Here is a 14,299-nt window from a genome sequence, read left to right as displayed (position 1 = left end):
TAAATGCATCCCAAACTATTTCCGGGGCTACATCTGAGGTCTCATTCTCAGTAAGTATTGCTCTATCTTGTCTCAAATTGATTTGGCCATGGTCTGGTCCTGCAATATTTCTAACGGAAATGTTCCCTTCTATGTTTCCCCCCCCCCTCCTTCCCCAGTGATAATGCATTCAACAATGGAGCTTGATCTGACAAGGAGATGGAGCCCACAACATACTAAGCACTCTTCCTACCAATCGCGTAGAAACCCAAACATAATCTATCCTAGAGAGGGATGAGTGTGTCTGTGATCCCTGGTCTTGTACCTTCATTGTTCGCCACATATCGTGTAAGGCCAGGATATTCATATTCTTTTTAAGTGCTTTGGATGGTGCCTTTGCCTGATATACCACCCAAGAGCTCATATCCAACTGGGGGAACCATGCCAGATTAAAGTCCCTCGCCAAGATTATGTCCCCCTTAGCAAAGTCTTCCAGCCTTGACATTACCCCTCTCAAGAATCCATCCTGACCTGTGTTGTGAGCATATACTGTTGCTAGTGTATATTTATACACATCTATACTGATATTCAAAAAGAGAGACCTCCCATGCGGATCAATACGTGACTCCGTCACATGTGCCCCCATCCTATCATGTATTTCAATGAGTACTCCCACTGTTTTGTCCCCCGTATTTGCTTGGTATAGTTGGGAGAACCCCCTAATCTTCATGTTGCATTGGTCTTGTTTCCTTTTGTGAGTTTCCTGAAACATAGCGATATCGGGCGTTTCTTCAAGGTGTTAAGGCCCCGTACATTAAACGACAAGAGCTTGAGGAGTTTCATTGCACACATGTTCCCCGCTTGTTCTCAATATATACCAGCCCACCTGTTTCTCTTCACTTCCCTTGTTGACTCCAGTCAGGAACCCCCAACAAAACCAACTTCCAACAACCTTTACACCCACCAACCCCACACCCTTTTCCTGAGGAGGGTTCAGGTTCCTAGGACCGCTCGTGCATGTTACTCACCGCGCCTTACCCTCATAAATCCCAGAGACATATTGTCGGGAATACTAAACCCCACTCCTGGATCCCAAGCCTGCTACCTCCACCACTGGGTCCACCGGGCCGCGTATCGAGTTGTAACGTGCATGGTTCTTACCCCTGGATGGCGGAGACCCCTCTCCAGGTTCATCCGCTTCCCCCTTTCCCAGGTGCCTCAACCAGAGAGAGTCCATTTAGTCTGGCTCACCGCCCTTCCTCAGATCTTGCCCTTGGCTTTTTTCATTACTTTTTCCATTCCCATGGCCTCCTTGTTCCTCTCACTCCTCTGTGGATCATCCCGATACTCTACGGACCCTTCTTGCAAGTTTAGAATCCATTCCCCCTCGTCACAGGTAAAAATGCGATGTTGCTGTCCTTCCCACGAGAACAAAAGGCCAAAGGGAAACGTCCTTTTGTACCTGACTTGTTTCTTCACTAAGAATCTCGCCACCGGGACCCATATGCCTTATTTTATGTAGAGTAGATTGGGAGAGATCCTGATACAGCTTTACCTCCAGTCCATTCACTTTCATCGGGCCCGAAGACCTTGCCACCCGTAGAATCTGCTCTTTCTGACTATACAAAGTGATCGCCGCCAGGGCATACCTTGGTGTCGTGAGCCCGGTTCCACCACTCTCTTTGGGCCCACTTTATGTATGCGGTCGAGCTGGGCTGGGTCTTCGGAGCCGATTGCCAGGATGTAGCCAAACAACTGTTGCACCGGTTCCTTCAGGTCTTTGTCCAACACCAATTACGAAAGGTTCTTGATCCTGATGTTGGAACTCCTTCAACGGTCCTCCAGGTCTTCACATTGTAGTTCCAAATTATGTGAGAGACAAGAGAGATGTTCCAGAGCCTCATCACTTTTCTGCGTGTCATCCTGCATTTGCTGAATTGCCTTTTCGACGTTATCAGTCCTTTCCTCCAGCTTTGCCACGTCCAGTTTTAATTCCTGCACCGACTGTTTCAGTTCTACCTTCAGGGTTTCAAACTGGGATTAAAATGAGGACATAAACTGATCCTAAAACTCCTTAAACCAACCCTGCATCTCCTCCTTTTGTATGCCACTACCCCCTCTTCCTGATTTCCCTGCAGCGTAGGATCTTGAACGCCCCTTCCGCCTGTAGCTTGTGGCGAGGTCTCCGAACCCCACAGCTGTTGTTTGCTTGTCCCATGGTGGGCCTGGGGGGGGCTTGCTGTGTCGTCGCTGCTTTCCCCATGCTCTTTGATATGGGTGCGATATGGAGTGCGCTCTGAAAGCATTGCGCTTAGGTCCAGGGTCCTGGGCTGTTCATGTACAGGGGACGTGCCCCAGATATTCTGTTTCAGCTTTTCTGGTTAATCAACTTTGTCTTGAGGGGGACCCTGGCGTTGGGCCCTCTGTTTCCAAATGTGGCGTAATCATTTCACCCAGCGCTGTTTGGCAAGCCTTCCCAAGTCAGGGGGAGGCTTTTCTTGGCTCCCCTGAGGTCTTGGGCCTTGTCGTTCTCCCAACTGGCTTGGGGTGCCACATATCTTGTGTGGTCCTCCCCATGCTTGGGATGTTATACACCTACCGGGCCTCCAACTCTGCCCCCTACACACTGTCAGAGCTCCTTACTTGTCTGCTGCACTGGAAGGGTTAGGGGGGTTTCTTATGCTCTTCCTCCAGCTGGTTATCTCCTGATCGCGGCACTGCAGTGCTCTGGCCCTTGCTTCCTTTGGTGTTGCGTCGGAGCATTCCCTCTGCCCCCTTGCCCCTTGTGTGTCAGCCGCAGGGGGAGGGGGCTCCTATCCCGCTTTCTTGCATGAGTGACGGCCCGGACCGGCACTCCTTTGTTCTTTTCTCGGGACCGGAGGGGGTACATTCCTTCCCCACCTCCTTCCCACTCCGATAGGCTGCACCCAGCTGGCCTGCGGCTGTTGTCCAAAGACGGTCGCCCCTCCGCCTCTTCCTCCCGGGATGGGGGATCTGCTCCTCCCCCTGGCTCACTTAGCATCCCTCTGGGGGTGTTGTGGAAATGTGGATCGCCTTTTCACTGCCAACCACGTTCTGTTGCTTTCTATTTTATGCGGCCCGGTGGGGACAGAGACGCTCAAACACGTGTTAGTGGACTATAATCCTCTGGCAGGTGAGCGAACACATCAAGTCTCCTGGACCTAAAAGCCATCTCATAGCCCTGATTACGTGCCTTGCTCCTGTGAAGGGCAAGTATGTTCTGATCCATATTGACAACACTGTGGTCGTGCATTACCTCAACAAGCCAGGTGGTGTGACCACTTTGCTAGGCTTGGTGACAAAGTGTGCTATATTGAACATATTTTCGTATGTTTGTATGTTCTAATCAACTCACTGCTGTTTAGCATATGGATGACTACATCCTCTAGATGTGGCAGCAGTTGATTGATAATTTATATTGTGCATATCCTTCCGGAACAAAGCAGGAACCTGCATCTAGGCTCAGATGTTAGTCCTTCCAACTAGCATAATGAAAACTCACTGGAACAAATAGGTTTTCAGCTTTTTTCCTAAAAAGAGCAATAGACCCGATATTCCACAGGTTGTCTGGGAGTGAGTTCCAAAGGCGGGGGGGGGAGGGGGCCCTTGATCGAAAAGCAACGGTCACCCCAGGAAACAAAACGAGAGAAAGGGACAGACAACAGATTTTTTCCAGATGAGCACAGGACTCGCAAAGACGTGTAGGGTTTTATTTTTGATATCCGGTACTTGGGAGCTGTTTCACAGATACATCTGTGTATGGGGCACACTGATCTAAACTCAATTCTCTTGCGGTCTAGCAGCCAATGTAGTCTCATCCGATGGATAGAGATGGGGGACATCCATCCATTTAGCACTGGGTGGTAAATCTGTACCTCTATCCCCTTAGACATCCTCTCATTTAATTATTTTACAATTGCCAATGATTACTACCGGATTGGTGTTGCAATCTTCAATGGCCCTCTGCGCGATCTTGAACCTGGCTACCAATGGTCGATGGTCACTCTCTATGCGATCATTTACAAGCATGTCATCCATGAGGTACCAATCCTTAGCAGAGATAAGAATATAATCGATGCGGGATTGGCGCGGCCCCACTAAAAAGTCAGCCGAGCTGGTTGGCCACCCTGCAACTGCCCATTAGTTGCCCTGAGCTCAAGGGTCACTAGGACATGCGCCATCCTTGTGTCTGACCAATGGGTTTTACTAGGCTAGCTAGGAACCAAGTCTGGGATGTCCCAAGCCATGTCCTTCTCTTCAAAAATCCCTTTGGTTTTTTTCAGGGGTTCAAACTGTACACTAAAGTCCCCTGCCAGTATGATCACGGGACGCGTCTCGCACACTCTTCGTAGGGCGTCTATTCTGTTACACACCAAGTGGAGTGGATTTACACTGTCGGGACTGTTCACTCTATTATAGATGTTAAAAGAATGATACTTTACAAGTGACTGTACACCCATAATTCGCACCGGGGTGTTTAAGTAGGTACTTCTGCATTCGCTATAATAGTGAGAATCTATCAAGGTGGTTAAGCCACAATATGGGCAGCCTTTGGACCCTTTGTAGGACAGAGCTGTGTATGTGGTGAATCCATGTTGGTGGCTGGGAGCACATCCCCTAGCTTCCTGCAGACCAATAAATTGCTGTTCTCTAACAAAGCGGCACTATTCACTGTCCTGTAGGTTCTTTTCTAGGCCTGCAGTGTTCCATGAGAGCAGACTAGGACACTCAGTGGAAGACCGAACAGAAGTGGGCCCAGCTACAACTAACAGTCATTGTCCTCTAGGCGCATGCTCGATGTTGGTACTGGCAGTGCGCCATGCACTGGTGTAGCCGATGGGTATAATTGGCTTTTGGACCCACTGTCTGCATGGGCCTTCATTCCCGATAGGGAACTGTTTCCAAGTATCACCTGGATGTCTGTGGGGTTAGGGCCATCAGTACTAATAGGGTCACTCTGTGGTGGCCTTGCTCTGGGCTCTATGTTAGAGGAGGCAGGGGGCAGAGATCTTGGCTCCATAGGTAGCAATCCACAGGCTAACGCGGAGTGAGTTTGCTCTAGTCTAATATAATCTGTGCTTATCATGCTCCCAGTGCACACCCTGTTGTATACTGCCAGGTCCTCCCTGATCACTGATTTTACAACCTCTCACAAAGCGAATCCAGTGTATAAACTTGTTGGTAAGGCTGTGCTCTATCTCATGCCAACCACGACCAAGCTTGGAAACTTAGTGCAGGTATATGGTCCTGTCTGCTGGGGGGCACAAGACGCGACTCCCTATCCTGGGTAGCTGGGTACTTGAGACACCCTGTCCCGCTCTTTGTCCTGACACATTAGTGGATAGCCTATTATGTGCCCCTTGGCCAGTAGGTGAGTGTAGTCTCACAGGGTCCATTTCTATCAACTTGGGTAACAGAATGTTGCCCATGTAAATTGAGCTAGCCCTCTGACTGCTACCCCTACCATGTAGTCTCATCATCTGCGTACCACACTCGCTGGCCCCCGTAAGGTGCCCTGTGCCTTTCACCGCTGCTGAATCCCATGCTGCACCAGCAGTTTCAGTAAGGTCCTGACGCTTTGGGAGAATGACAAATTTTGCTTTTAAGGCCACCAGCTCTTTCATCTTTGTCCCCATCTGATATCTGACCATCTCATTTCTGCTGAAGATCTAACTTGTCCTCAGCATGGCCCCACGGTGTGTCCACCCCCACCTCCTCTAGCAGGGGCATGGTGTTGCCAATGGCCGTGGGTACTGCTAGGCTTGGACAGACTGTTGGGCATGGGGGATTAAAAGTACTAGGGACCTATGAGGGCGTTGCTAGGAGTCACCGTCCCACCATTGGTCTCATGTTACCCAGAACTGAATACCTATTAGAAACATAGCTCCCTGTGGGTCATCTAGCCTTGCCCCTGTCTCCCCCTCGACAAGAACATCAGTCAAAGAGCCCTCTGCACTCAGGGCATCGATTGAGATGGGCCCCAGGGTTATCCCAGCTGGTATGTCGTTTTTCCCCTCCAATTGTTCTACATGTCTGGGTGTTTCATATCGTGCAAGTGGATCTACCTGGAGGGCCTTCCTATTGGGCAGTGTACCCTTATCCTGAAAAATTGCATATGATTGGGCTGGTTGGGAAATACTTGGTTCATGGTCGCCCTCAGGTGTGTCTATTGTATCCAAGCTTATCCCTGGTACCTGAACTCTTATGCAGCTATTGCGTAATAAGCATCTATTCCCAGCAACTTTTCCAGCTGTACGGTGGGTGACCGCTGGGAGTGGGTGCTCCTCCAATTCAACCAGAAGGTCTTTAATTCCTCTATAAGCTTGTTGGCCTCCCTTACTGGTTTTAATATATCCAGTTTTCTTCTTGGCCATGCCATGGGGCGAGAGGCCAGATGTGGCTTTACGCTTAACCATTTTAGAGGACTCAGGCCTAGCAACAATATAAAGGGGGTACAGTGTATAAGGGAGAGCAAGACAACGCAGCCCTACACAGATTTGAATCCCGATCCTGCGCTTGGAACCCTCTCGCTGGTATTAAGCGCGTTATATAAGAACAATTATAATATTAATAACTACTCCACTCTGGTGCCCTCATGAAAACGGTCCCTTTAACTTCACAGATACTGCCTCACACCACCCAAAGGGGTCATAGCCGGCTCCTTTCAACATGGAAAGAGGGGAGGGGGGGGGCACAAGCACTGTCTTTTTTTTTCTACAAGTTACTCCCAGAGGTCACAGCTATCCCTGCCTCTTCCTGCAAAGGGCACAGACCTCAAAGGGATAGGAACCCCCACTCTCCCTCGAGTGGAAATCAGTCTCTGGCTGTCTTCCAGCAAGGGACATGCCTCCATCTGGAGCATATTGGTGCACTGGCTCCATTGTCTGATGGACACCAACCACTGATACACCAGACTCCTATTACCCCACACATGCCTCGATCCTGTCTGCACATAACACCTAGAAACTGACCCGCACCCAGAGCTCAGGGTACTTCCAGTTGGCACACATCAACCAACACAACAGCAACACCATCTTGCATTCCCCACTCTTTTCACTACCCTCCCCCTCTTTTTCAGATTTGCTTAACATCTTTCTAGAAGGATTTATATATTTGTGAGATTGGTTTATTTATTCTTACCAACAGTAGCTGAGAAAATGTGGTCAAGTGCCAAAATTGCAAACTGGACACAAATTCCAACTTCAGCACTTAACTAAAATATGTGCTCATGAGCAAACCGTGTTCTCTTACAGTCCAAATTGGGAGTCTGTAAAACTGATTTAGATTACAGTGTAGGGTAGGCTTTCGGGGAACGTGTCAATCGTTTAACACACTATAATGTTGCCTCGTAAATAAGATTGTCCCTTGGCTTACTCATGGCAATTTCATTGAATGTAATGTCCCTGGAGTATCAATGGCAAATTTCACTCCCACTGACCTTGTCCTCTGCACCTTGGGTACTGCTGAAACAGTTTGCTTTGAAAATCTACACATGAAATTGCAATGTGTGAATGCGGCCCTCTCTTTTTTTGTTGTGCCCTCTCCACCTGTTGGGAGGCTGATGGTTCGCCCGCGTGCTTGAGATGAAGGAGGAAGCACCGGTATTCCTCTCTCACTAAGAGGCACAAGGTCTTGTGAAGTTCTCGCGGCCCCTCAATTCTCTTCCAGGCGGTTCGAGCTCTGGCTCGAGACCCCAGTGTTCCTCCCCTGGAGGCGCAGTGCCCAGCCGCTGGCTGCTGTGCTCGTGGGCGGAGCTTGGCAGCTCTCCACTCAGCTGTGTTTATATCCCTGCCAGTTTATCGCTAATGACAGTTGCGGAGTTGGCGCTGACTTTGCTCCAAGCGATTGTGGCCGGTCCTTGTTAAGAAGGGGAAGGTATTCTTCGACAGCCTGCCGTGGTCTGGTGAGTACACGAGATGTCTGTTAATTCACGTGCGCGACTTCATGATTATACTAGTAATGCTGTATGTGGGTGTCGACATTATAGATCCCCCATTTGGTTGAGCTGTTGCCCCGATATCTGTGTTTTGCACGTAGGACACAGATTGAAGTCCGTGCAAGGCAGTCACTCCTCTTCATCCTAATTTTGAGTACTAGTGACCAGTGCACCGTTGTGTCGCATACAGGAGTTACTTGTGTTTGCCGTCGGGGTGAACGGGATTCTCTGTTGTGTTATTGCCTTCAGGCGTCGTTTCCTTACTGTAAATTCTTGACTTTTTCCTTAGCTTTCCGGTTTTTTTTCTTCTTTTTCTCATACTCGTTCTTTACCACAGCGAATGTCCTCGGAGTTGTCCCATTGGTGCGCTCGCTTTGTTTTCGCCCGTGGTTTCGTTTCTCAAGTGTCCTAACCTTGTTTTTCTGTTACTAGATCTTATTTTCTTTAACCGTCGTGCATTTTTCTCACTATTGGTCTGTTTCTGCCCGTCTGCTCTACCCTCACTATCTCGGTTTCTGCCCTTGGTTCTTTCTTCGCATGTGTTTCTATATGTGTCAGTCTTTGAATGTGGGTGTACCGTTCTCTTTCTTTGAATGTGGGTGTGCCTTTCTCTCTCTATGAATGTGGGTGTGCCTTTCTCTTTCTTTGTCTTCACCCTTTCCTTCGTTATTTCCCTTTTACTCTACTTCATAGTTGCCCCTCTTTCTTTCTGTTTCCCCTTGCTGTCCATTGTTTTGAGGGAGGGGATGCGCGTGCGTCTCTTGTTGCAGAGCACTCGTGTTCACCACCTACCAAGTTGTGTGATCTCTTCTCCCAGTGTTCGGCTGGGCAGCGGTGAGGTTGAATAGGAGCTCTCTTGCTTGGGAGATTATCCATGGACACTGTTGGTGTGTATGGGGTGGAGGCACTGCTTTCCCTGGTGAGAGCCAAGTTCGGGGTCTTAATCCACAGACTGTACCTCGTTTGGGCCGTTTATCTACTGGGTTTTGGGCGCTAACTTATAGATGGGAGACTGGGCGAGTGTAATGCCACTTGTTGGCATCCCAGCCCCTTGTTATATGGGCCCCAGGCTGCTTGTGAAACGGGGGCCCAAGCGTCTGGTTGGAGGTTAGTCCCTGGCTATGTCTGGGATGTTTTCCGCGCTCCTGGCGACGGACCGTGAAGCTCGGATCTCTCTCACCGTCCCTCCTCCCTTTTCCCGGAACTCCGGGAGTGCCCTTGGCCTTGAACCCGACAGGAGAGGTGGTGCAATGCCTCCGCCGGCTCGTCACAGCCAGGAGCAGGCATGTTTGCTCACCCTGAGCTAGGCAAGTGATTTATCACATCTGAAGGGCAACGCTTCGGACGTACTAGATGCGGAGAATGAAGCCGCAGGCTATCTGCCCTTAAGAGGCTGGCGGGGCGGGGTACCGGGGGGGGATAAAAGGGGGGAGTGTGAAATCTCGTGCTCACCTCATAGGAGGTTTGTATGGAAGGTTGTAAGCGGGGCCCTCTATTGCAATGATTATACATTACCCCCTGGCCTTACAACGCCTTAAGGAAACTTTACCTGCACACTGTGCCTTAAAAAGTCAGGGGAGCTAAGGGAGCTAAAGCGTCACGTAAGGGGCGTGGCCTAAGAACGGTGTCGCAGTTCAGTGGTAATCTTCATTCAGTATGGTGTTAATCTTTATGATGCGAGTGATGGCAACCTTGTATTCTGGTAAGAGGTTACAACTCTTGCACGTTAAGCATACCCACAGTTCTGATTGCAATCTCGCCCTCCATAAGCAAGAATGGCAGTAAATGTTTTCTCTGCACACATGATTTCTAACAAGTAGTAGGAAAGAGAGGAGGGGGGGGGGGGAGCATAAACCAGCAAGCATCAGGACCCAACTGTGAAACGGAGTGTTAAAAGGGTAGCTTTGTCCCACAACTCCCAGCAGGGCCGGCCATAGGATTTTCCGGGTCAAGTACAGCAAATTAAGTGTGGGGCCCCTTAATTTGCATTTGATAACATCACAGGATGTGACATCACAAGATAAAACCACTACCTATGTAGGCAGCAGCGAAAACATGGTAATCCGATAGGAGGATTTCCAATAACTACACTAGCACAATATAAAAGGTGTCCACCTTTTAAGCCCAACAATGTATAATGAAATATTCCAAAGAAAAAAAATCCAAACATGAGACGTGCATTTTAATGGCACTTTTATGTGTTCTTGTGGGTAAGCGTCTGCATTGGAAACATGACGACCTGGTGTGAAATCCTAGTAGCTGAACACTTAAGCAGGCACTTTTTTTAAAATGCTGGCCTCAAAAAAAGAACCAGGGTTGCGTCTACCCGTTAAAAAAAAGTGGGTGGATGCTGTCCACCCACATGTATCGACTTGTGCCCTGAAAATCAGCAAAGGGCCAGAACCAGAGAAAATATCCCCTCGAGTCTCCAGAATAACAACCTCTTGTCACATCCTTGGTAAATTTACATGCTTCAGGTATAATGTGAGGAAAAGATTAAGTTCTACTTAAAACGTTTTTTGGCTTGGTAAATATAAACATGTGGAAATAAGGCAAATAGCTAAAACGGTTTTGTGCAATATGTGTAATTGTGCTGGAGGAATGCACATATTGTAGGCAGCTAACTGCTGCTTTGCATGTGCTTTCAAAATAAAAATGCCCCCTTTGCAGTTCTTAACACAACAATGGTCTCCTAAATAGGCCATCAATAGGAAATTGCACCCTACTTCTCTTTCGAATGCAGTGGAGTAACTTTGCTGAAAATGTTGGGGGGGGGCAAGAAAAGGTGCCCCAGCCAAATGAATGGGGACAAAATGGTGTGCCATGAAAGTTGAGGAGGGGGGACAAACACCCATGTTCGAATGCCTCGTCCGCAGTGTCTCTCTCTCTCTCTCTCTCTCTCTCTCTCTCTTCCCCCCCCCATTACCTTGCTGTGGCTACAATCCATCGGCCACCTTGTCAGATCTCCTCCTTTCTCTCTTAGTGGGCAGACCTCTCCTCTTCTCGACCACTCAACTCCTCCTTCTTGGAGACTTTTAACATCCACCTGGATGCTTTCTGTCCTTCCTCTGGACTGTGACCTCTGTGACTCTCTCACTCTCTATTCTTCCCTCTGGCCTGACTCTCTCTGCAGGGCACACTCTGAATGTTCTGATCTCTTGAGACCTTCCCCTTTCTATCCCTCCCACCACTCCTCTCCTGAAGTGATTACTTTCTCCTTACCTCCCAGCTCACCCTCTCTACCCCACAGGCCAAGCCACCTCCAGCACTGTCACCCACTTTCTCGGTTATCCGACCCCTGAAGCGTGTGTCAGTTGAAGCTTTCGCCGCCACTTTCTCATCCTGCTCTCCCCCTTTAGCTGACTCAGACCCTGACACAGCCCTTTCCATGCTCCACTCTGCTATATCTGATACTCTTGATGTTCTTGCATCTGTCATGAGGATCGGCTTGAAGCCCAAAGCCAAGTGCAACTCTTGGTACGACTCAGACCTTGTCACCCTCAAACGCAAGTGCAGGGTGGCTGAGAGGAAATGGCGTGCTTCTGGTACATCCGCTGACAAACTGGCCTGCTGCCTGCTCCAAAGGAAATACTGGCTCTGTCGGCACCAAGAAGAGAGCTCACATCCAAGTCTGTGTCTCTGCAGCATCTAACAACTCGGTCAAACTCTTTAAAATCTGCAAGGAACTGGCTAATCCTGTTGCAGTCTCTACCTCTCCTGCCCCCTCCCAGGCCCTCTGCACGGCTCTGGCTTCACATTTCATCTCTAAAACTCAGGATATCCTGTCCTCTCTCTCTCTTCCTCTCCCCTCCTCCCTTTACACCCTGCTCTTCCTCTGGCCCTTCTTTGGCCACCTCTCCTCCCCCTTCTCTGCCTTTCCCCTGTTCTCCCCAGACGAGGTTTCTAGACAAGTCCAATCTAAGAAAGTCTAATCAAAATGGGTTCACCCCAGTTCCTCCAAAACCATCAAGGGCCACATTGACACCCTGGCTCCTGCTCTGGCTGACTTCTGCAACCACTCCTTCGCTACTGTGAGTCTTCCCTTCCCCCCTGAAGCACTCACTTGTGCACCCTCTTATGAAACACTCTGCCGACCCTTCCTGCACGTCTAAATATTGCCCAATTTCCATCACTCCTTTCCAGGGCAAACCCCTGGAAAAGCTGGCCATCTCCCAGCTTAATCTTCACACTGAATCTGTTGGTTGTCTCCATGACCATCAGTCTGGCTTATAAGGCTGCCAGAAGCACGGAAATTGCTCTCCTGAACATCCGTGAAGGCCTGCTCTCCAACCTTGATTCCAACATCCCCCATGTCCTCATCTTACTTGATCTCTCTTCTCCCTTTGACACAGTCAACCATGCCATCCTGCTCAACCGTCTCCGTGATAACCTCAGTATCACTGATCAGGCCCTGACTTGGCTGACTTCTTTCCTCTCCGATCGACCCTCCCAGGTCCAACTTGGGTCCTTCCTCTCCTCTATCTCGAACTGTGGTGTTCCCCAGAGGTCTAACCTCTCTCCCTGACTGTTCAACCAATACCTGGCACTTATTTCCCACTGCATTGCCGCTCTCTGACCCAACTTTCAGCGCTATGCGGATGACACACTCATTTTCAGGCTCCCTTCAGCCACCTCTTCTCCTTCTCCATCTCTGACTGTCTTTCTGCTATCCAGGAGTGGTGTGCCGCCGATGATCTCTGCCTTAATGCCAGTAAGACTGAGGTTCTCCTCATTGGCACACCTGCTCCCTCCTTTCCTGTCACTCTCTGGCCGGCCTCTCTTGGCCCTCTTCCTGCTCCCACCTGTGAGGCTAAAAACCTTGGGGTCATCTTTGACGTCACACTCTCCTTTTCCCCTCACATCTCTGACCTCTCTAAGAAGTCACACTACCAGCTGCACCTCCTCTGAGGTATTCTTCCTTTCCTCTCCTTCCCCCAGAAGCTCACTGTCTCCAGAGCTCTGGTTCTCTCTATGCTGGACTAGTGCAACAGCCTCTTTCGAAATCTGCCTGCCTCTACTCTCCGCTCTCTGCAACTCATCCAGAACGGGACAGCGAGACTACTCCTTGGCCTCAAGCCCAGGGATCATATCTCTCCAGGACGGAAATGTCTTCACTGGCTCCCAGTGGCTGCGAGGATTAACTTCAAAACCCTCTGCATTGTCCACAAGGCCTTCTGGGGCCTCAATACCTTCAACTCTCTCTTCCTAAATATCTTCCTTCTCGAGCTCTTCGCTCATCCGCCATCAACTCCCTCAGGGTCAGTCACTTCTCCAAGCAACGAGTTGGTGGTAGATCTTTCTTCGGCTGGGGCCTCTCTCTTGAACAGCCTCCCTGCCTCTCTGAAAATTGAGGAGAACCATCTCTGGTTCCGGAAGCACCTCAAGACTTTGCTCTTTGCTTCTGCTTTCTCTCATTCTCTCCCCTGCTGATCTCCTGGCTGAAACTGCACTGGTTACCTGGCTACCCGCTGACCTCGGGCCCAGGTCCCCTCCCGCCAGTTGCACACCTGCAATGCCCCCCCCTGGAAACCCTTGCACTCTGGGGCTGTTTTCTGTATCCCTACAGCCCCCTACCAGCACTGGACTCCTGTCTGCACTTACCCTTGCACCTGCCACCAGCTGGTCGCACTTGTTATTTATTGTTCTTTTTGGTTTTATTTATTCACTGTTTATCCTATGTGCTGCACTTCCCCTCCTTCTTCCCCCTCGCACTTTTCCCCTTCCCCCCTCCCCTGCACTTGCAGGTTCTCAATGTCACATGGCCTAGTAAGATCGTTGTCTCTGTGTTCCCTCTGTTCCCCTCCCTTGCCTCGTCGCGCCTGGAAACACTTGTGTATAGGCACGTTATAAATGTCTTATCATATCACTTTAAACGCTCTGCTTTAAGAAAGAAAGCGATCAGCAGTGTTTTATGAGGCTCTGAGCGCCTATTGGGCTGCTCGGATGGTGGCGGGGAAGGATAGGTTTCTCTCCAGAGTCGCAGCAGGAGGTTGTCAGGTGAAAAGTTACCTCACCAGAAGAAACAAAACCAACCTCAAGGGACGGCCGCTTTTGAAAAAGATTAGCAGGCAAGTTTCCCCGTCATCATGCAGGCTGGAGCGTGTGCGCTTGTGTGCTCAGAGTGGCCTGCAGCTAGCTTATGGACTCTGAGCACACGGCCCATGCTGCAGCCTGCAAGAGGGAGTCAACGGCTCCTTAGGAGCAGGACCCTAGCAGGTGCAGGGCCAAGTGCAGCCGCAAATGCTGCACACCCCTAGTGCCGGCCCTGACTCACAGCGCCAACCTTTCCTAAAAAATGGGACCCGTCTTGGGGCATTTTGCGGCTTTTGCCATGTCTGCAGGCCCGTTTCTTGGCCCGGGCGA

General features: G+C 49.9%; 1 protein-coding gene across 12 annotated transcripts in view; it reads left to right on the top strand.

The window, feature by feature from the left end:
• LIPE (lipase E, hormone sensitive type) overlaps positions 1 to 14,299 on the top strand; it is a 338,475-nt gene that overhangs the window by 177,925 nt on the left and 146,251 nt on the right. The window contains exon 1 of one of the 12 annotated variants that reach the window (XM_069640976.1): positions 7,807 to 7,903. The exons of the other annotated variants lie outside the window; for them this stretch is intronic. The gene's annotated coding sequence lies outside the window, so the exon portion shown is untranslated. Of the gene's footprint in view, positions 1 to 7,806; positions 7,904 to 14,299 lie in introns of those variants that run through there. 12 annotated transcript variants of the gene reach the window in all.

The sequence above is a fragment of the Ambystoma mexicanum genome, chromosome 1q, assembly GCF_040938575.1.
Source record: "Ambystoma mexicanum isolate Mex_15411 chromosome 1q, UKY_AmexF1_1, whole genome shotgun sequence".
In the NCBI taxonomy this organism is placed as follows: domain Eukaryota; kingdom Metazoa; phylum Chordata; class Amphibia; order Caudata; family Ambystomatidae; genus Ambystoma; species Ambystoma mexicanum.
The sequence above is the reverse complement of the archived record's forward strand: the minus strand, read 5'-3'. Positions and strand labels throughout refer to the sequence as shown.